Consider the following 17,701-nt stretch of genomic DNA (forward strand, 5'->3'; position numbering starts at 1 on the left):
CTTGCTGTTGCTGCTGTTGCTGTGGAAAACTTCCCTGCATTTCCTTTTATGCAACTTTAATCTGCATCTCCATTGCCTTCTCCTTCAACTTTCTCCGCTTCAACTCAATCGCGTCACTACAGTACTTTGCATACTGAATTACTTCATCAATCGGCTTTCCTTGCCAACAAATCAAATGACTCTTAATCATCTGGTTAATTTCAGGTCTCAATTCTTCAACAGATCTGAACACAAAATGAATCATGTCTTTCAGCTCAATTGTTTCTGTCCACCGTAATGTTTGAATGCCTGCAACAGTCTCTCATAGTATGCAGGTATTGACTCCTTGCCTTCCTGAGCTGCCCTGTCTATTCTCTGCCAATCAATATTCCTGGTCGAAATTCTCGTTTCCAAAAATTCAGTCACCTTCTAATGATATTTCATTACATAAGGTGATGGTGCACCTGTAGCTGGATCTCTCTGAGGTTCTCTTGTCGGCCAATCTACTCTCCTCTTGCACTCGACCCATAAGTCTGCTGGAACCAATATTTCTAACAGGGTGTTCAAATCTTCCCACGGGCATTTCACAAGTTGTATAAACCTATCTGTTTGCTGGTGCCATTCCACTGGCTTTTCTCTCAACTTGGGATAATCATTTGTGAATGACAGTATGTCACTTCAGCTCCAAAGGACATAGACACAATTTCCTCCCGGAATTTCTCTCATTGGTAATATTTTTATTGGGTCTTCGACCTACTGCACATTTACAGTAAGATTCCCAGAATCCCTTTTCCTCTTGTCTGTTTTCTTCACCCCTCTGCCTTCCCACTTGTCTAATGCCCCCATGTTTGAATGCTCTGAACTAATTCTCTAATGTGAATTTTCATTCCCAGTATCCTCATGTTCTCAAAGTCCTTTGAGCCAAACTCTAACCAATAACGCCTCTTTAAATGCTTTGTTTTCTCAATTTCTATGTCATATTTCTCTGCCAAGTCTCCTAATGTCTGATATGCTATGCCTGCTTCGTTGTTAATCAATTTGCACAAGTAATGTAAACCATCTTCTCTATATGAGTCAATTCTGTCTAACCCCATCCTTCCTTCAATCAAGTCCTCTTCTTCTAGTCTAAGCCTGGTCAAAACCAGGGCACTTCCTCCACTGGAATCACTTTGGGTGCTATTCAGCTTCTCTTACCACTCAGTTAACTGCTGAGCTGTCAAACCTTGTAATGAAAGGTTGTTATTGCTTACACCAGGCACTTGCTGTAATGTTAGGCTCAGGGGCTCTGGTGTCACCATGCTTGGATTGGAACCTATATCGAATCTCCCCTAACTATTTGGAGGAGTAATAAAAGAGCACAAATCAATTAAGGGACCTGTTCCATCAAACGTTGGCCTTGTGGGAGTCATCATTCTGGCGTTTTCATTGAATCTCTCTCTTTCTACGCTCGGATTCAGGAATTTCTGTACCCCGCTCCGGTTATTTCCCTGGGCAAACAATGGAATGATGGGCCTATGGTAACCGGTACTGATACTGTATCTGGACTGGATCTGGCATTTGACTCTCTGGGGTACATTATTCCTGCATTCTGACCTATTGATGCAGACATCTCGGTCTGTGATCCTGTTATGGGGGTGTATCGCGGGATTGTCTGTTCTTGCATTGGAGGCATTGAATTCGATGTGGACTCTATCTGGATGAAAGTTGGCTTCAGATAAACTTGCCCTGTCAGCACTACTAAGTTTGTTGCAGTATATACAGTTGGCACAACTGGGTAAATTCAGGGTACCTCAATCTGCGGCATAGGCATTTGAATCGCAGAAGCATTTGGTACACTATGGCTAACCTGTATCTGGCTCTGTGTGGATTCAACTGGAGTCAGAGCTGTAGGGTTTACACTGGTATTTGGACCTTTCTCATGTGCTGCATATGGTGGGGGACGATTTCCCAGTAACTGTAAAATGAACTCATCATCGTCTTAGTCTTCCTCATAAGTTAAGGACTTTCTAGACTCTGTCGGTCTCTGCTCTTTGTCATCAGAAGGATAGGAATCCCACTTTCTAGTACTCTTTCTAGCCTCGTTCCCATTCTCTTGAGTAATTGCAGGAAACAACTTAATTCCCTGTAAAGTTTTAGTTCTCCAACATTTCTGATCACTATCCCATCTCGCCTCAACTAAAGTCTTCTCAGCTTTCCTCATTCTCCTTTCAAACTTCAGTTGCTGTTCCTGTCTGGCTACTAATTCCCAAATAGCTAATGCCTCAAACTGTGCTGGTCTCGGAGGAAGTTTCAAATCATACAGCACCCTCCCCAAGTTCTCCAAAATCCTCCAATTTAATGTTCCTTGGGCAGGGAATGCTAAACTCCTGTCTCTCTCTGTTTCTTTGCACCACTGTTTCAGCCAAAGATATGGCGCAGCACCTTGTTCTTTGAACACAATATAGGCGGGTGTACCTTCTGGTGGCGTAACCTCTACTATTCTAGTTGGAATAAATGTACCTCTCCTTGGGGCACTCTTTGACGCTTTGAAGAATTTCATTTCCGGTAATTCATACTACTTCAATCTAATCAAGAAGTGATTTTCAATCCCAAAATCCTTTTTGCCTACCTTCTCAATGAACTACGCATCACAGTTATCCCCCAATCCTTTCGCGACCCTTCTCACTAAACAACATATCCCAGCGTGGCTCCAATGACGTCACACTCACACATACAGCGGCTGACAAATCTTTTTGGCTTGCCCTCCTAAACTCAGATCCTCGCAAAACGAATGCAAATATTGCATGCACTAAATAAAAAACAATAGACAAATTTGTCTGTTTACTACAGGTAAGCAACACAATCGCTTCAGAAACCTTACTGATTTTTCTCTGTGGGCTTTGCTCTGTGGCCTTTCACTCTCACAGATATAGAAATCTATCACTCACTTTAACACGCACTCTTGCATTTGTCAACCAAGCTTGATTGACCTATTAAACAGACAAATTACAACATAAACCAAGTGTCTCATGCACTTTTTCATTGCTCTGGAGCCTTAGACCATGCAGGGTCCATATACCAACAACCATGTGGGCACTTTTTGAGCACAAAGCGCCACACACATGTGAAGTTCAATGACTTCCCTACTCTCACACTTCGGAACATGCAAACTCCTTAAAACAACTTCATTTGGAGTATGCAAACTCCTTAAACCCTCACAAACATCGCATTCACACTGTCACTAGAACACAGAGAACATCTTCAAACAATCACTGGCAAACTCCAAGGTATTGGGCACGTCATGGCAAGTTTTTAGGAAGACATAATATTTTCTCTTTGTATCACTGAATCTGAAAATCTTGACCTTTACCAACTTCTCTACCAAATCTGCGAATTACATTGATCTCCTAAGGAGACTACCAATGCACCTCTTATACCTATTTCTAAGGAGGAAATGGACCTCATGATGGCCTCTTAAGGAAACAAACCATCCTATCCTGCTACCATTTCTGTTAGCGTGTCAGTTCCTATTTGGTCTTTTATTGTTTGATTTATAAGGGGACGCGTTAGAGGCTTCGATAAACCTTTTGACTACGTTTAGAGTGATTCCACCATAAGTCCTTATTCAATGCAAATACAACATCATAATCAATAAACATCAACAAGTATATCACTGGACTCAATGATTGTCACGCACCATGACCCATTCGACTATGATTATAACCACACCTTTAGTAAAAGTTAAAATGTTTACTTCCCTAGATTAACAATGCTAATATCATGTAAATTAGTCTCAGAACCAACTGATATACATACACAAACAACATTGGTTGACCAAATCTTCTAAAGAATCTCAATTTAGCTAAAGCATTGACTGTTAAGCATTCAAGAATCACCATACAAATTAGTAGCAAGAATAAATGAGGAATAGAAATTGCATACATCTAGATTCAGCAAATGAACAACAACAACTCTTTTAATAATAATAATTTGTTAGCATCTCCAGTGTCTCCCTAACTAACCTTCTGATTAGAATAGCATGTTTGGGCTTCATGCAAAACAATTTTAGTTAAAAGTTAATTTGGAAAAACATCTAACTATGGCTCTACCAAAATTAGCGGTTGGTACACAGAAACAACTAATACAATCTACAACCAAGACAAAAACATTTTATTATATCTCTCCTCAATATGGATCAGCAAGCTGTGATTCTCTTTATCAGTTGGACATCCGTCTGGTCATCTTCAGCAATGGGGAATGAAAAGGGAAAGTCTCAGAGGCAGGGGTCTCTAAGCAATCTGAACCATTTAAGAGCAACCTCTAAGGGACAGCATCAATCATTTAGCCATCAAGCTTTAATGCTAAAGTTTAGAAACAAAGTCATCAGGAACTGATCAGCTCCTTAAACAGAACCTCTGCGGAGGAAATCAAAGTAGGAAAGGCGCGCTTCTTCTCTGTGCAGTCGAGCTAAGTTAGAATCACCTAAAGAACTTCCAATGTCTCTATTGGCCAGGAAACCTACGTTTATAGTCAATACAATAAGAGAAGAATAAATAAGTCTGTTTGGTCAGCACAGTGTGAACAATACATCTCTATTTCTCTGAACATACACTCCCACGATTTGTATTCAGACATTACAGCTTAACATGAGGCTGTGCAAACTAGGCCCAAACCTCGCCAACTTAAGGCCTACGATTAGTAAGCAAATACATAACATGAAATCATTAATAAAACACACAACTACAATTTTCTCTACATATACACTTTGAATAATAATTAATATGCATTCACTAAAAGCATTACGTATTTCATGGCAGCCACTCAAGAGGGAACATTTTCCAAGTCGCACGTTATATTCTATATTAGCCTAATTCTATTCTGTTGGACTTTTGCTTTTGCAGGGTCATCCCCAGACTTTTTTGCCTCCTGCCTCCTATATTTTTCTGACATGTTGCTGTTGGCTTTTCAACTCTGAGCACTTTACCACTGCTAACCAGTGCTAAAGTGCATATGCTCTCCTGTTTAAATTGTATGTAAGTGGTTTATCCATGATTGGCATATTTGATTTACTAGTAAGTCCCTAGTAAGGTGCACTAGAGGTGCCAGGGCCTGTAAATCAAATGCTACTAGTGGGCCTGCAGCACTGGTTGTGCCACCCACATAAGTAGCTCTGTAATCATGTCTCAGACCTGCCCCTGCAGTGTCTGTATGTGTATTTTTACACTGTAAATTCGACTTGGCAAGTGTACCCACTTGCCAGGCCTAAACCTTCCCTTTCCTTACATGTAAGGCACCCCTAAGGTATGCCCTAGGTAGCCCCAAGGGCAGGGTGCAGTGTATGGATAAGGTAGGACATATAGTAATGTGGTTTATATGTCCTGACAGTGAAATACTGCCAATTTCGTTTTCACTGTTGCAAGGTCTGTCTCTCTCTCATAGGATAATATGGGGGCTACCTTTAAATATGATTAAAGTGTAGATTCCCCTAGAGAAGAGTTGGACAGGTGGAGTTTGGGATCCCTGAACTCACAATTTAAAAATGCATCTTTTAGTAAAGTTGATTTTGAGATTGTGCGTTTGAAAATGCCACTTTTAGAAAGTGAGCATTTTCTTGCTTAAACCATTCTGTGACTCTGCCTTGTTTGTGGATTCCCTGTCTGGGTCAGTTTGACAGTTGGGTTGTTTTTCACCTCACACCAGACAGTGACACAAAGGGAGCTGGGGTGTGATCTGCATTTCCTGATTAGCCATCTCTGCTAGGAGGGAGGGGTGGAGTGGTCACTCTCATCTGAAAGGACGGTGCCTGCCTCTGACAATGCTGTCTCCAGCCCCCTGGTGTGTGTCTGAGGCCTTGCCTGGGCAAGGCAGGATTTCACAAGAAGGTGTGAGTTCCCTTTGAAGGAAGGTGACTTCAAAGACTAAAATGGGTATAAGAAGGGCATCCAAACTTACAAACTTTAGAAACACTTCTGGAATCAAGAGGAACCTCTGCCTGGAGAAGAGCTGATCGCTGAGGAACAAGTGCTGCCCTGCCTGTGACTGTGCTTTGTGGAGCTTTCCTGCAGTGCTGCTTCTGCCTGAGTAAGAGGGCAAAGACTGGACTTTGTGTGCCTTCCATCTTGAAGAAGAAATCTCCAAGGGCTTGATGTAGAGCTTGCCTCCTGTTATTGAAGTCTCAGGGATAGCAAAGACTTCTTCCTGCCAGCACCTGGAGTCTCTGGAGAGACCCCTACTCTGCTCTGTGGTGCCCTTCCAGTTCCTGGGACCCTGAAAGGAGAGGCTGGCAGCCTAAGGACAAAAATACACGCACCGAGCACCGTGCGGAGAAAAGATCGACGCGAATCCGATCGCGGCTGAGAAAACGACGCGACGCCGGCTCCGCAGCTGAGAAACGACGCCGCTGGAAACGCGACCGGAGAATCGACGCCCGGAGCAGGAGAAACGACGCGCAGCATCGCTGACGAAGGCTGAGAGATCGCAACCAGCGCCGCGGGACTTCGGACCGTCGCGTGGCTGGCTTTTTCGACGCGCCTCGCCGAGCCGAGCTGTTTTCGACGCATATACCCGTGCCGGGTTATTTTCGACGCACACCGCCCGTGCGGGGTTATTTTTGCCGCAAACCAGGTACATTTTCACGCTAGCAGCGCTAGTGTGGTGTTACAACTACCTAAAGACTCTTTTTATTTTAAACCTTTAAAAAAATCATAACTTGACTTGTGTATGTTGGATTTTTGTCGTTTTGGTCTTGTTTTGTCTAGATAAATATTTCCTATTTTTCTAAACTGGTGTTGGGTCATTTTGTAGTGTTTTCATTAAGTTACTGTGTGTGTTGGTACAAATACTTTACGCCCAGCACTCTGAGGTTAAGCCTACTGCTCTGCCAAGCTACCAAGGGGGTAAGCAGGGGTTAGCTGAGGGTGATTCTCTTTTATCCTAACTAGAGTGAGGGTCCTTGCTTGAACAGGGGGTAACCTGACTGTCAACCAAAGACCCCATTTCTAACATTGGTGACCAGCGGTCGGGATTGGACTTGTGTTTGTACTTGACATACAGTAATTAAGTGTACACTACTGTTTTGATCTCAGACCACTACGTGACCACATACTACTTGTCTTGTGATTCTGCTTTTTGTTCTCTGATGTCCTCCTGGAAGTATTGATAATATTTTTGGACTTTGGTTTTTGGTTGTGAAGCCTTTGCAGAATGGAAGTCAATTTCTGGCACCTATTTATGTATAAAAAGTGGCAGCTTAAAGCATTCTGCATGGAAAGGGGACTGGCTGTGAACAGGAAATCCAGAAGGGAGGATCTTGAGTCAGCCCTGTTTCAGTATGAATTGAAACGTTGTCAGGCAACACCACCAAATGAGTCTGAGGAGGATAACTACTCTGAGGAGGAGGATAACTACTCTGAGGAGGAGGAAACAGAAAGAGATGAGTGGCTCCTAGCTCGAATCCGGAGTCTGGAAGAGCTAGATGCAGAGCTTGAGAGGGCTGAGGAGGAGAGAGCCTTAGTCCTAGAAAAAGAAAGGATTGCAGCTCAAGAGCTGAGCTGTGAAGAGCTGAAGCTGGAGGCCATGAGGGCTGAGTCCAGTTCAGATGGTGGCAGCAAAAATCTTGTATCCAGTACTGCTGAAGAAGTGCACATGCCCAGAGATGTGGTGCCCTACTTGAAGGAGGGAGTTAACACACGCCAGGAGGTTCAGGGGTATGAGGTAGCTCCAGTGATGCACAGGGTCCCTGAGGTGGATTGGGGAACTGGCATGGGGAGTCATATTCCTACTGGTGGGAGGGACACTCTACTGACTCTAAGTGAGAGTGACAGGGAGAGGGGTTCCCCCCAGGTAGAAGTCCTGGTTATGGAGTGTGAAAACATCCCAGAAGAGTGTGGGTTGAGTGTCAGGGACAGTCAGGTACTGTCTCACCAGTCTCAGGAGGGTGATGTGGGGTGCTTTTTCAAAGCAGAGTCACTGGATGGTTGGGTGAAGGGTACTTTGGTTAATTCATGTGAGGGGCTGAGTGATGTAATTGCTGGAGAGCATATGTCTAGTCCTTATTTTCCAGAGCTATGCCAACACCAGGTGGAGTGTGAGTTCTCTGACCCCAGGGAGCTTACAATGGAGGCAGACTTCTGGGTGAGTACCAGAGAGTCTGAAGAGGCATTTGGGGGTGCTCCTGAGAGGAGTGGTCTAGGTAGTTCCCAACCAGGTGAGGTAGGGAAGGATTGTAGTGTCCCAGGTAGGTCCCAGTGTAGTGGGATGGGTGAGGGACCCCATGTCCAGTCTCAGAGGAGAGGGAATGGGGATGGGTTGAGGCCCAAGGTGCCCGAGATCCGGTCCCAGGTCCTGGAGGGTTCCCTGCGGGAACCCCAGGAGGGGAGCCTAGCCTGTACCATAGGGCCATCTGTTGAGGGAGACCCCACAGTGTCAGGAGAACTTGGGGGGGCGGCTGTAGCCAGCGTCCCACCAGTTCTGGTGTCTGGCAGTACCACTCCTAGTGAGGGGTTGCAGAAGTCCAGACAGAGGGTTGAGAGGGGGTTGCGGACCCCAGTGGAGAACCTGGAGGGTCAGGGGTCAGCTCTGAGTGCAGAGCCCCCCAGGAATGACCTTGGTGAGACCATTTCTGGGCTGGGAGGAATCCAGACTCTGTCAGATGGGCAGAGGTCAGGAGACCTGCGCCAGCCAGACTCTTGTATGGCCCTTGGGGAAAGTGTTTCCCTTGTGGGGGGTAGGTGTGCCCCCCAGGAAGTCCTGGTGCGCCAGGCAATGATTCAACCGCAGGATGGTGACTCTGGGTTGGATGATCAGGTTCAGGGGGTAAACTCTGACCTGATGGGGAGTACGTGTGCTCCCAAGGAAGTCCTGGTGTGCCAGGCAATGGTTCAACCGCAGGGTGGTGACTCTGGGTTGAATGATCAGGTTCAGGGGGTAAACTCTGACCTGATGGGGGGTAAGTGTGCTCCCAAGGAAGTCCTGGTGTGCCAGGCAGTGGTTCAACCGCAGGGTGGTGACCCTGGGTTGGATGACCAGGTTCAGAGGGTAAACTCTGACCTGGTAGGGGGTAGGTATGCCCCCCAGGAAGTCCTGGGTTGCCAGGCAGTGATCCAGTCTGTGGGTACAGACCCTGGATTGGGAGGCCAGGTTAAGGGTGTCCCCCCTGACCTGGAGGAAGGGGCTACTGCTAACAGTGCCCCTACCATGTTGTCTTCTGGGGGGGCCGCTCCTAGTTGGGTGGTTCAGGACCCCAGAAGAGAGGGCAGGGGGAGGGAAGCCTCACCCCTAGCCCTGGTCCAACCTGAAGGTACAGACCCCAGGTTGGAGGATCAGTTGCAGGTTAACATCCCTGCACTGATGGAAGAATTGTGCAGGGCTGCTTCTACAAGCACCCTGACAGTTTTGGACTCTGGGGGTGCCGCTTCTGCAGGGAGGGTACAGAGCCCCAGAGGGGAGGACCAGGGTCAGGTTGTCACCCCTGACCTGGTGGAAGAGAGAGTGGTCAAAGGGTGCCAGGCACCTGGGGCTACCACCCCCCACTCTCCACAGTCACAGTGGTTAGAGAGGCCTGAGGTCGGGCTCTCATCCCTGACAGTTGTCTGGGGCCACTGTGGCTTGCTGTCCTGGTGGACAGAGTTGCCCCTGGGGGGGGGAGGACGAGAGTCACACCCCGGGGGTGGAGTGGGCAACACCACTGTGTTGGCCCTGGTGGTACTATCTGCCCATTGCAATACATCTGTGAGCAAAGTAAAGTTAGGTGTTGCACAGATGGTGTCTGTAGATGTGGAGAAGGGTTCCCCATGGGTTAGCTTAGTGGGCCCTGAGAGTATGGACAGAGGGATCCAACTGGAGTCAGGAAGGCGTAGAACTGGAGCATGCCCCTGCTGTTGTGGGCCTGGGTCCCTGTTCTATCGCCCCAATCAGGGAAGTACATCAAGGTATTGATTGTTCTCCCCTGGCTTTAGGCTGGTAGGGGGTCGTGTTGGACTTTTGCTTTTGCAGGGTCATCCCCAGACTTTTTTGCCTCCTGCCTCCTATATTTTTCTGACATGTTGCTGTTGGCTTTTCAACTCTGAGCACTTTACCACTGCTAACCAGTGCTAAAGTGCATATGCTCTCCTGTTTAAATTGTATGTAAGTGGTTTATCCATGATTGGCATATTTGATTTACTAGTAAGTCCCTAGTAAGGTGCACTAGAGGTGCCAGGGCCTGTAAATCAAATGCTACTAGTGGGCCTGCAGCACTGGTTGTGCCACCCACATAAGTAGCTCTGTAATCATGTCTCAGACCTGCCCCTGCAGTGTCTGTATGTGTATTTTTACACTGTAAATTCGACTTGGCAAGTGTACCCACTTGCCAGGCCTAAACCTTCCCTTTCCTTACATGTAAGGCACCCCTAAGGTATGCCCTAGGTAGCCCCAAGGGCAGGGTGCAGTGTATGGATAAGGTAGGACATATAGTAATGTGGTTTATATGTCCTGACAGTGAAATACTGCCAATTTCGTTTTCACTGTTGCAAGGTCTGTCTCTCTCTCATAGGATAATATGGGGGCTACCTTTAAATATGATTAAAGTGTAGATTCCCCTAGAGAAGAGTTGGACAGGTGGAGTTTGGGATCCCTGAACTCACAATTTAAAAATGCATCTTTTAGTAAAGTTGATTTTGAGATTGTGCGTTTGAAAATGCCACTTTTAGAAAGTGAGCATTTTCTTGCTTAAACCATTCTGTGACTCTGCCTTGTTTGTGGATTCCCTGTCTGGGTCAGTTTGACAGTTGGGTTGTTTTTCACCTCACACCAGACAGTGACACAAAGGGAGCTGGGGTGTGATCTGCATTTCCTGATTAGCCATCTCTGCTAGGAGGGAGGGGTGGAGTGGTCACTCTCATCTGAAAGGACGGTGCCTGCCTCTGACAATGCTGTCTCCAGCCCCCTGGTGTGTGTCTGAGGCCTTGCCTGGGCAAGGCAGGATTTCACAAGAAGGTGTGAGTTCCCTTTGAAGGAAGGTGACTTCAAAGACTAAAATGGGTATAAGAAGGGCATCCAAACTTACAAACTTTAGAAACACTTCTGGAATCAAGAGGAACCTCTGCCTGGAGAAGAGCTGATCGCTGAGGAACAAGTGCTGCCCTGCCTGTGACTGTGCTTTGTGGAGCTTTCCTGCAGTGCTGCTTCTGCCTGAGTAAGAGGGCAAAGACTGGACTTTGTGTGCCTTCCATCTTGAAGAAGAAATCTCCAAGGGCTTGATGTAGAGCTTGCCTCCTGTTATTGAAGTCTCAGGGATAGCAAAGACTTCTTCCTGCCAGCACCTGGAGTCTCTGGAGAGACCCCTACTCTGCTCTGTGGTGCCCTTCCAGTTCCTGGGACCCTGAAAGGAGAGGCTGGCAGCCTAAGGACAAAAATACACGCACCGAGCACCGTGCGGAGAAAAGATCGACGCGAATCCGATCGCGGCTGAGAAAACGACGCGACGCCGGCTCCGCAGCTGAGAAACGACGCCGCTGGAAACGCGACCGGAGAATCGACGCCCGGAGCAGGAGAAACGACGCGCAGCATCGCTGACGAAGGCTGAGAGATCGCAACCAGCGCCGCGGGACTTCGGACCGTCGCGTGGCTGGCTTTTTCGACGCGCCTCGCCGAGCCGAGCTGTTTTCGACGCATATACCCGTGCCGGGTTATTTTCGACGCACACCGCCCGTGCGGGGTTATTTTTGCCGCAAACCAGGTACATTTTCACGCTAGCAGCGCTAGTGTGGTGTTACAACTACCTAAAGACTCTTTTTATTTTAAACCTTTAAAAAAATCATAACTTGACTTGTGTATGTTGGATTTTTGTCGTTTTGGTCTTGTTTTGTCTAGATAAATATTTCCTATTTTTCTAAACTGGTGTTGGGTCATTTTGTAGTGTTTTCATTAAGTTACTGTGTGTGTTGGTACAAATACTTTACGCACAGCACTCTGAGGTTAAGCCTACTGCTCTGCCAAGCTACCAAGGGGGTAAGCAGGGGTTAGCTGAGGGTGATTCTCTTTTATCCTAACTAGAGTGAGGGTCCTTGCTTGAACAGGGGGTAACCTGACTGTCAACCAAAGACCCCATTTCTAACATTGGTGACCAGCGGTCGGGATTGGACTTGTGTTTGTACTTGACATACAGTAATTAAGTGTACACTACTGTTTTGATCTCAGACCACTACGTGACCACATACTACTTGTCTTGTGATTCTGCTTTTTGTTCTCTGATGTCCTCCTGGAAGTATTGATAATATTTTTGGACTTTGGTTTTTGGTTGTGAAGCCTTTGCAGAATGGAAGTCAATTTCTGGCACCTATTTATGTATAAAAAGTGGCAGCTTAAAGCATTCTGCATGGAAAGGGGACTGGCTGTGAACAGGAAATCCAGAAGGGAGGATCTTGAGTCAGCCCTGTTTCAGTATGAATTGAAACGTTGTCAGGCAACACCACCAAATGAGTCTGAGGAGGATAACTACTCTGAGGAGGAGGATAACTACTCTGAGGAGGAGGAAACAGAAAGAGATGAGTGGCTCCTAGCTCGAATCCGGAGTCTGGAAGAGCTAGATGCAGAGCTTGAGAGGGCTGAGGAGGAGAGAGCCTTAGTCCTAGAAAAAGAAAGGATTGCAGCTCAAGAGCTGAGCTGTGAAGAGCTGAAGCTGGAGGCCATGAGGGCTGAGTCCAGTTCAGATGGTGGCAGCAAAAATCTTGTATCCAGTACTGCTGAAGAAGTGCACATGCCCAGAGATGTGGTGCCCTACTTGAAGGAGGGAGTTAACACACGCCAGGAGGTTCAGGGGTATGAGGTAGCTCCAGTGATGCACAGGGTCCCTGAGGTGGATTGGGGAACTGGCATGGGGAGTCATATTCCTACTGGTGGGAGGGACACTCTACTGACTCTAAGTGAGAGTGACAGGGAGAGGGGTTCCCCCCAGGTAGAAGTCCTGGTTATGGAGTGTGAAAACATCCCAGAAGAGTGTGGGTTGAGTGTCAGGGACAGTCAGGTACTGTCTCACCAGTCTCAGGAGGGTGATGTGGGGTGCTTTTTCAAAGCAGAGTCACTGGATGGTTGGGTGAAGGGTACTTTGGTTAATTCATGTGAGGGGCTGAGTGATGTAATTGCTGGAGAGCATATGTCTAGTCCTTATTTTCCAGAGCTATGCCAACACCAGGTGGAGTGTGAGTTCTCTGACCCCAGGGAGCTTACAATGGAGGCAGACTTCTGGGTGAGTACCAGAGAGTCTGAAGAGGCATTTGGGGGTGCTCCTGAGAGGAGTGGTCTAGGTAGTTCCCAACCAGGTGAGGTAGGGAAGGATTGTAGTGTCCCAGGTAGGTCCCAGTGTAGTGGGATGGGTGAGGGACCCCATGTCCAGTCTCAGAGGAGAGGGAATGGGGATGGGTTGAGGCCCAAGGTGCCCGAGATCCGGTCCCAGGTCCTGGAGGGTTCCCTGCGGGAACCCCAGGAGGGGAGCCTAGCCTGTACCATAGGGCCATCTGTTGAGGGAGACCCCACAGTGTCAGGAGAACTTGGGGGGGCGGCTGTAGCCAGCGTCCCACCAGTTCTGGTGTCTGGCAGTACCACTCCTAGTGAGGGGTTGCAGAAGTCCAGACAGAGGGTTGAGAGGGGGTTGCGGACCCCAGTGGAGAACCTGGAGGGTCAGGGGTCAGCTCTGAGTGCAGAGCCCCCCAGGAATGACCTTGGTGAGACCATTTCTGGGCTGGGAGGAATCCAGACTCTGTCAGATGGGCAGAGGTCAGGAGACCTGCGCCAGCCAGACTCTTGTATGGCCCTTGGGGAAAGTGTTTCCCTTGTGGGGGGTAGGTGTGCCCCCCAGGAAGTCCTGGTGCGCCAGGCAATGATTCAACCGCAGGATGGTGACTCTGGGTTGGATGATCAGGTTCAGGGGGTAAACTCTGACCTGATGGGGAGTACGTGTGCTCCCAAGGAAGTCCTGGTGTGCCAGGCAATGGTTCAACCGCAGGGTGGTGACTCTGGGTTGAATGATCAGGTTCAGGGGGTAAACTCTGACCTGATGGGGGGTAAGTGTGCTCCCAAGGAAGTCCTGGTGTGCCAGGCAGTGGTTCAACCGCAGGGTGGTGACCCTGGGTTGGATGACCAGGTTCAGAGGGTAAACTCTGACCTGGTAGGGGGTAGGTATGCCCCCCAGGAAGTCCTGGGTTGCCAGGCAGTGATCCAGTCTGTGGGTACAGACCCTGGATTGGGAGGCCAGGTTAAGGGTGTCCCCCCTGACCTGGAGGAAGGGGCTACTGCTAACAGTGCCCCTACCATGTTGTCTTCTGGGGGGGCCGCTCCTAGTTGGGTGGTTCAGGACCCCAGAAGAGAGGGCAGGGGGAGGGAAGCCTCACCCCTAGCCCTGGTCCAACCTGAAGGTACAGACCCCAGGTTGGAGGATCAGTTGCAGGTTAACATCCCTGCACTGATGGAAGAATTGTGCAGGGCTGCTTCTACAAGCACCCTGACAGTTTTGGACTCTGGGGGTGCCGCTTCTGCAGGGAGGGTACAGAGCCCCAGAGGGGAGGACCAGGGTCAGGTTGTCACCCCTGACCTGGTGGAAGAGAGAGTGGTCAAAGGGTGCCAGGCACCTGGGGCTACCACCCCCCACTCTCCACAGTCACAGTGGTTAGAGAGGCCTGAGGTCGGGCTCTCATCCCTGACAGTTGTCTGGGGCCACTGTGGCTTGCTGTCCTGGTGGACAGAGTTGCCCCTGGGGGGGGGAGGACGAGAGTCACACCCCGGGGGTGGAGTGGGCAACACCACTGTGTTGGCCCTGGTGGTACTATCTGCCCATTGCAATACATCTGTGAGCAAAGTAAAGTTAGGTGTTGCACAGATGGTGTCTGTAGATGTGGAGAAGGGTTCCCCATGGGTTAGCTTAGTGGGCCCTGAGAGTATGGACAGAGGGATCCAACTGGAGTCAGGAAGGCGTAGAACTGGAGCATGCCCCTGCTGTTGTGGGCCTGGGTCCCTGTTCTATCGCCCCAATCAGGGAAGTACATCAAGGTATTGATTGTTCTCCCCTGGCTTTAGGCTGGTAGGGGGTCGTGTTGGACTTTTGCTTTTGCAGGGTCATCCCCAGACTTTTTTGCCTCCTGCCTCCTATATTTTTCTGACATGTTGCTGTTGGCTTTTCAACTCTGAGCACTTTACCACTGCTAACCAGTGCTAAAGTGCATATGCTCTCCTGTTTAAATTGTATGTAAGTGGTTTATCCATGATTGGCATATTTGATTTACTAGTAAGTCCCTAGTAAGGTGCACTAGAGGTGCCAGGGCCTGTAAATCAAATGCTACTAGTGGGCCTGCAGCACTGGTTGTGCCACCCACATAAGTAGCTCTGTAATCATGTCTCAGACCTGCCCCTGCAGTGTCTGTATGTGTATTTTTACACTGTAAATTCGACTTGGCAAGTGTACCCACTTGCCAGGCCTAAACCTTCCCTTTCCTTACATGTAAGGCACCCCTAAGGTATGCCCTAGGTAGCCCCAAGGGCAGGGTGCAGTGTATGGATAAGGTAGGACATATAGTAATGTGGTTTATATGTCCTGACAGTGAAATACTGCCAATTTCGTTTTCACTGTTGCAAGGTCTGTCTCTCTCTCATAGGATAATATGGGGGCTACCTTTAAATATGATTAAAGTGTAGATTCCCCTAGAGAAGAGTTGGACAGGTGGAGTTTGGGATCCCTGAACTCACAATTTAAAAATGCATCTTTTAGTAAAGTTGATTTTGAGATTGTGCGTTTGAAAATGCCACTTTTAGAAAGTGAGCATTTTCTTGCTTAAACCATTCTGTGACTCTGCCTTGTTTGTGGATTCCCTGTCTGGGTCAGTTTGACAGTTGGGTTGTTTTTCACCTCACACCAGACAGTGACACAAAGGGAGCTGGGGTGTGATCTGCATTTCCTGATTAGCCATCTCTGCTAGGAGGGAGGGGTGGAGTGGTCACTCTCATCTGAAAGGACGGTGCCTGCCTCTGACAATGCTGTCTCCAGCCCCCTGGTGTGTGTCTGAGGCCTTGCCTGGGCAAGGCAGGATTTCACAAGAAGGTGTGAGTTCCCTTTGAAGGAAGGTGACTTCAAAGACTAAAATGGGTATAAGAAGGGCATCCAAACTTACAAACTTTAGAAACACTTCTGGAATCAAGAGGAACCTCTGCCTGGAGAAGAGCTGATCGCTGAGGAACAAGTGCTGCCCTGCCTGTGACTGTGCTTTGTGGAGCTTTCCTGCAGTGCTGCTTCTGCCTGAGTAAGAGGGCAAAGACTGGACTTTGTGTGCCTTCCATCTTGAAGAAGAAATCTCCAAGGGCTTGATGTAGAGCTTGCCTCCTGTTATTGAAGTCTCAGGGATAGCAAAGACTTCTTCCTGCCAGCACCTGGAGTCTCTGGAGAGACCCCTACTCTGCTCTGTGGTGCCCTTCCAGTTCCTGGGACCCTGAAAGGAGAGGCTGGCAGCCTAAGGACAAAAATACACGCACCGAGCACCGTGCGAAGAAAAGATCGACGCGAATCCGATCGCGGCTGAGAAAACGACACGACGCCGGCTCCGCAGCTGAGAAACGACGCCGCTGGAAACGCGACCGGAGAATCGACGCCCGGAGCAGGAGAAACGACGCGCAGCATCGCTGACGAAGGCTGAGAGATCGCAACCAGCGCCGCGGGACTTCGGACCGTCGCGTGGCTGGCTTTTTCGACGCGCCTCGCCGAGCCGAGCTGTTTTCGACGCATATACCCGTGCCGGGTTATTTTCGACGCACACCGCCCGTGCGGGGTTATTTTTGCCGCAAACCAGGTACATTTTCACGCTAGCAGCGCTAGTGTGGTGTTACAACTACCTAAAGACTCTTTTTATTTTAAACCTTTAAAAAAATCATAACTTGACTTGTGTATGTTGGATTTTTGTCGTTTTGGTCTTGTTTTGTCTAGATAAATATTTCCTATTTTTCTAAACTGGTGTTGGGTCATTTTGTAGTGTTTTCATTAAGTTACTGTGTGTGTTGGTACAAATACTTTACGCCCAGCACTCTGAGGTTAAGCCTACTGCTCTGCCAAGCTACCAAGGGGGTAAGCAGGGGTTAGCTGAGGGTGATTCTCTTTTATCCTAACTAGAGTGAGGGTCCTTGCTTGAACAGGGGGTAACCTGACTGTCAACCAAAGACCCCATTTCTAACATATTCAAATTCATAACTCATAATATATAAATTAATTAGTAATAAACTCAGCATTCACAGTACTCTTTATGGTTGAGTCAGGCCCCAGGCAGCCAGTGAAAGAGAGCAGGTGAGCAGCATTTATACTTTCGGAATTCAGAGGCTGTATTCCTTGGCATGGAAAGGTTGTTCTTGACAGAGCATTAACGAGATGATGCGTCCTGAGCATGAGAAATGTAGAGGGCAGAAGGATGGGATGAGAGTATATAGCGAATGTGTGAGAAACAAGGAGCAAACTGATAGGGTGTGAGAGGAAATTAACTGAGTGATAGTGTGAGAAAGGACAACATGGGGAATGGTGACAAGTAGGAGGGAAATTAGAGATAGAGTGATATAGGGAAAGTCTAGAGAGTAATGTGAGAAAAATAAAAAGGCAGAGGGAAGGAGTAAGAGTGAAAGTGTACAGACTCATTACTGACTGAAAGTGTAAAAAAGGTTAGTACAGAATGATGGGCAACAGAGAAGGAGAGCAATGAGAAGTGGTGTAGCAAGGGTGCCATGGACCCTGGTGCAAGCA

At 48.1% G+C, this 17,701-nt stretch overlaps 1 protein-coding gene and 1 long non-coding RNA gene across 3 annotated transcripts in view; one reads left to right on the plus strand and one right to left on the minus strand.

The window, feature by feature from the left end:
• SLC16A12 (solute carrier family 16 member 12) overlaps window positions 1-17,701 on the minus strand; it is a 511,884-nt gene that overhangs the window by 248,373 nt on the left and 245,810 nt on the right. The gene's annotated exons all lie outside the window — the stretch shown is intronic.
• The window catches only part of LOC138300460 (uncharacterized), a 90,753-nt gene that overhangs the window by 17,941 nt on the left and 55,111 nt on the right, over window positions 1-17,701 (plus strand). The window lies entirely within an intron of this gene.

This window comes from Pleurodeles waltl, chromosome 6 (genome assembly GCF_031143425.1).
Source record: "Pleurodeles waltl isolate 20211129_DDA chromosome 6, aPleWal1.hap1.20221129, whole genome shotgun sequence".
Classification (NCBI taxonomy): Eukaryota; Metazoa; Chordata; class Amphibia; order Caudata; family Salamandridae; genus Pleurodeles; species Pleurodeles waltl.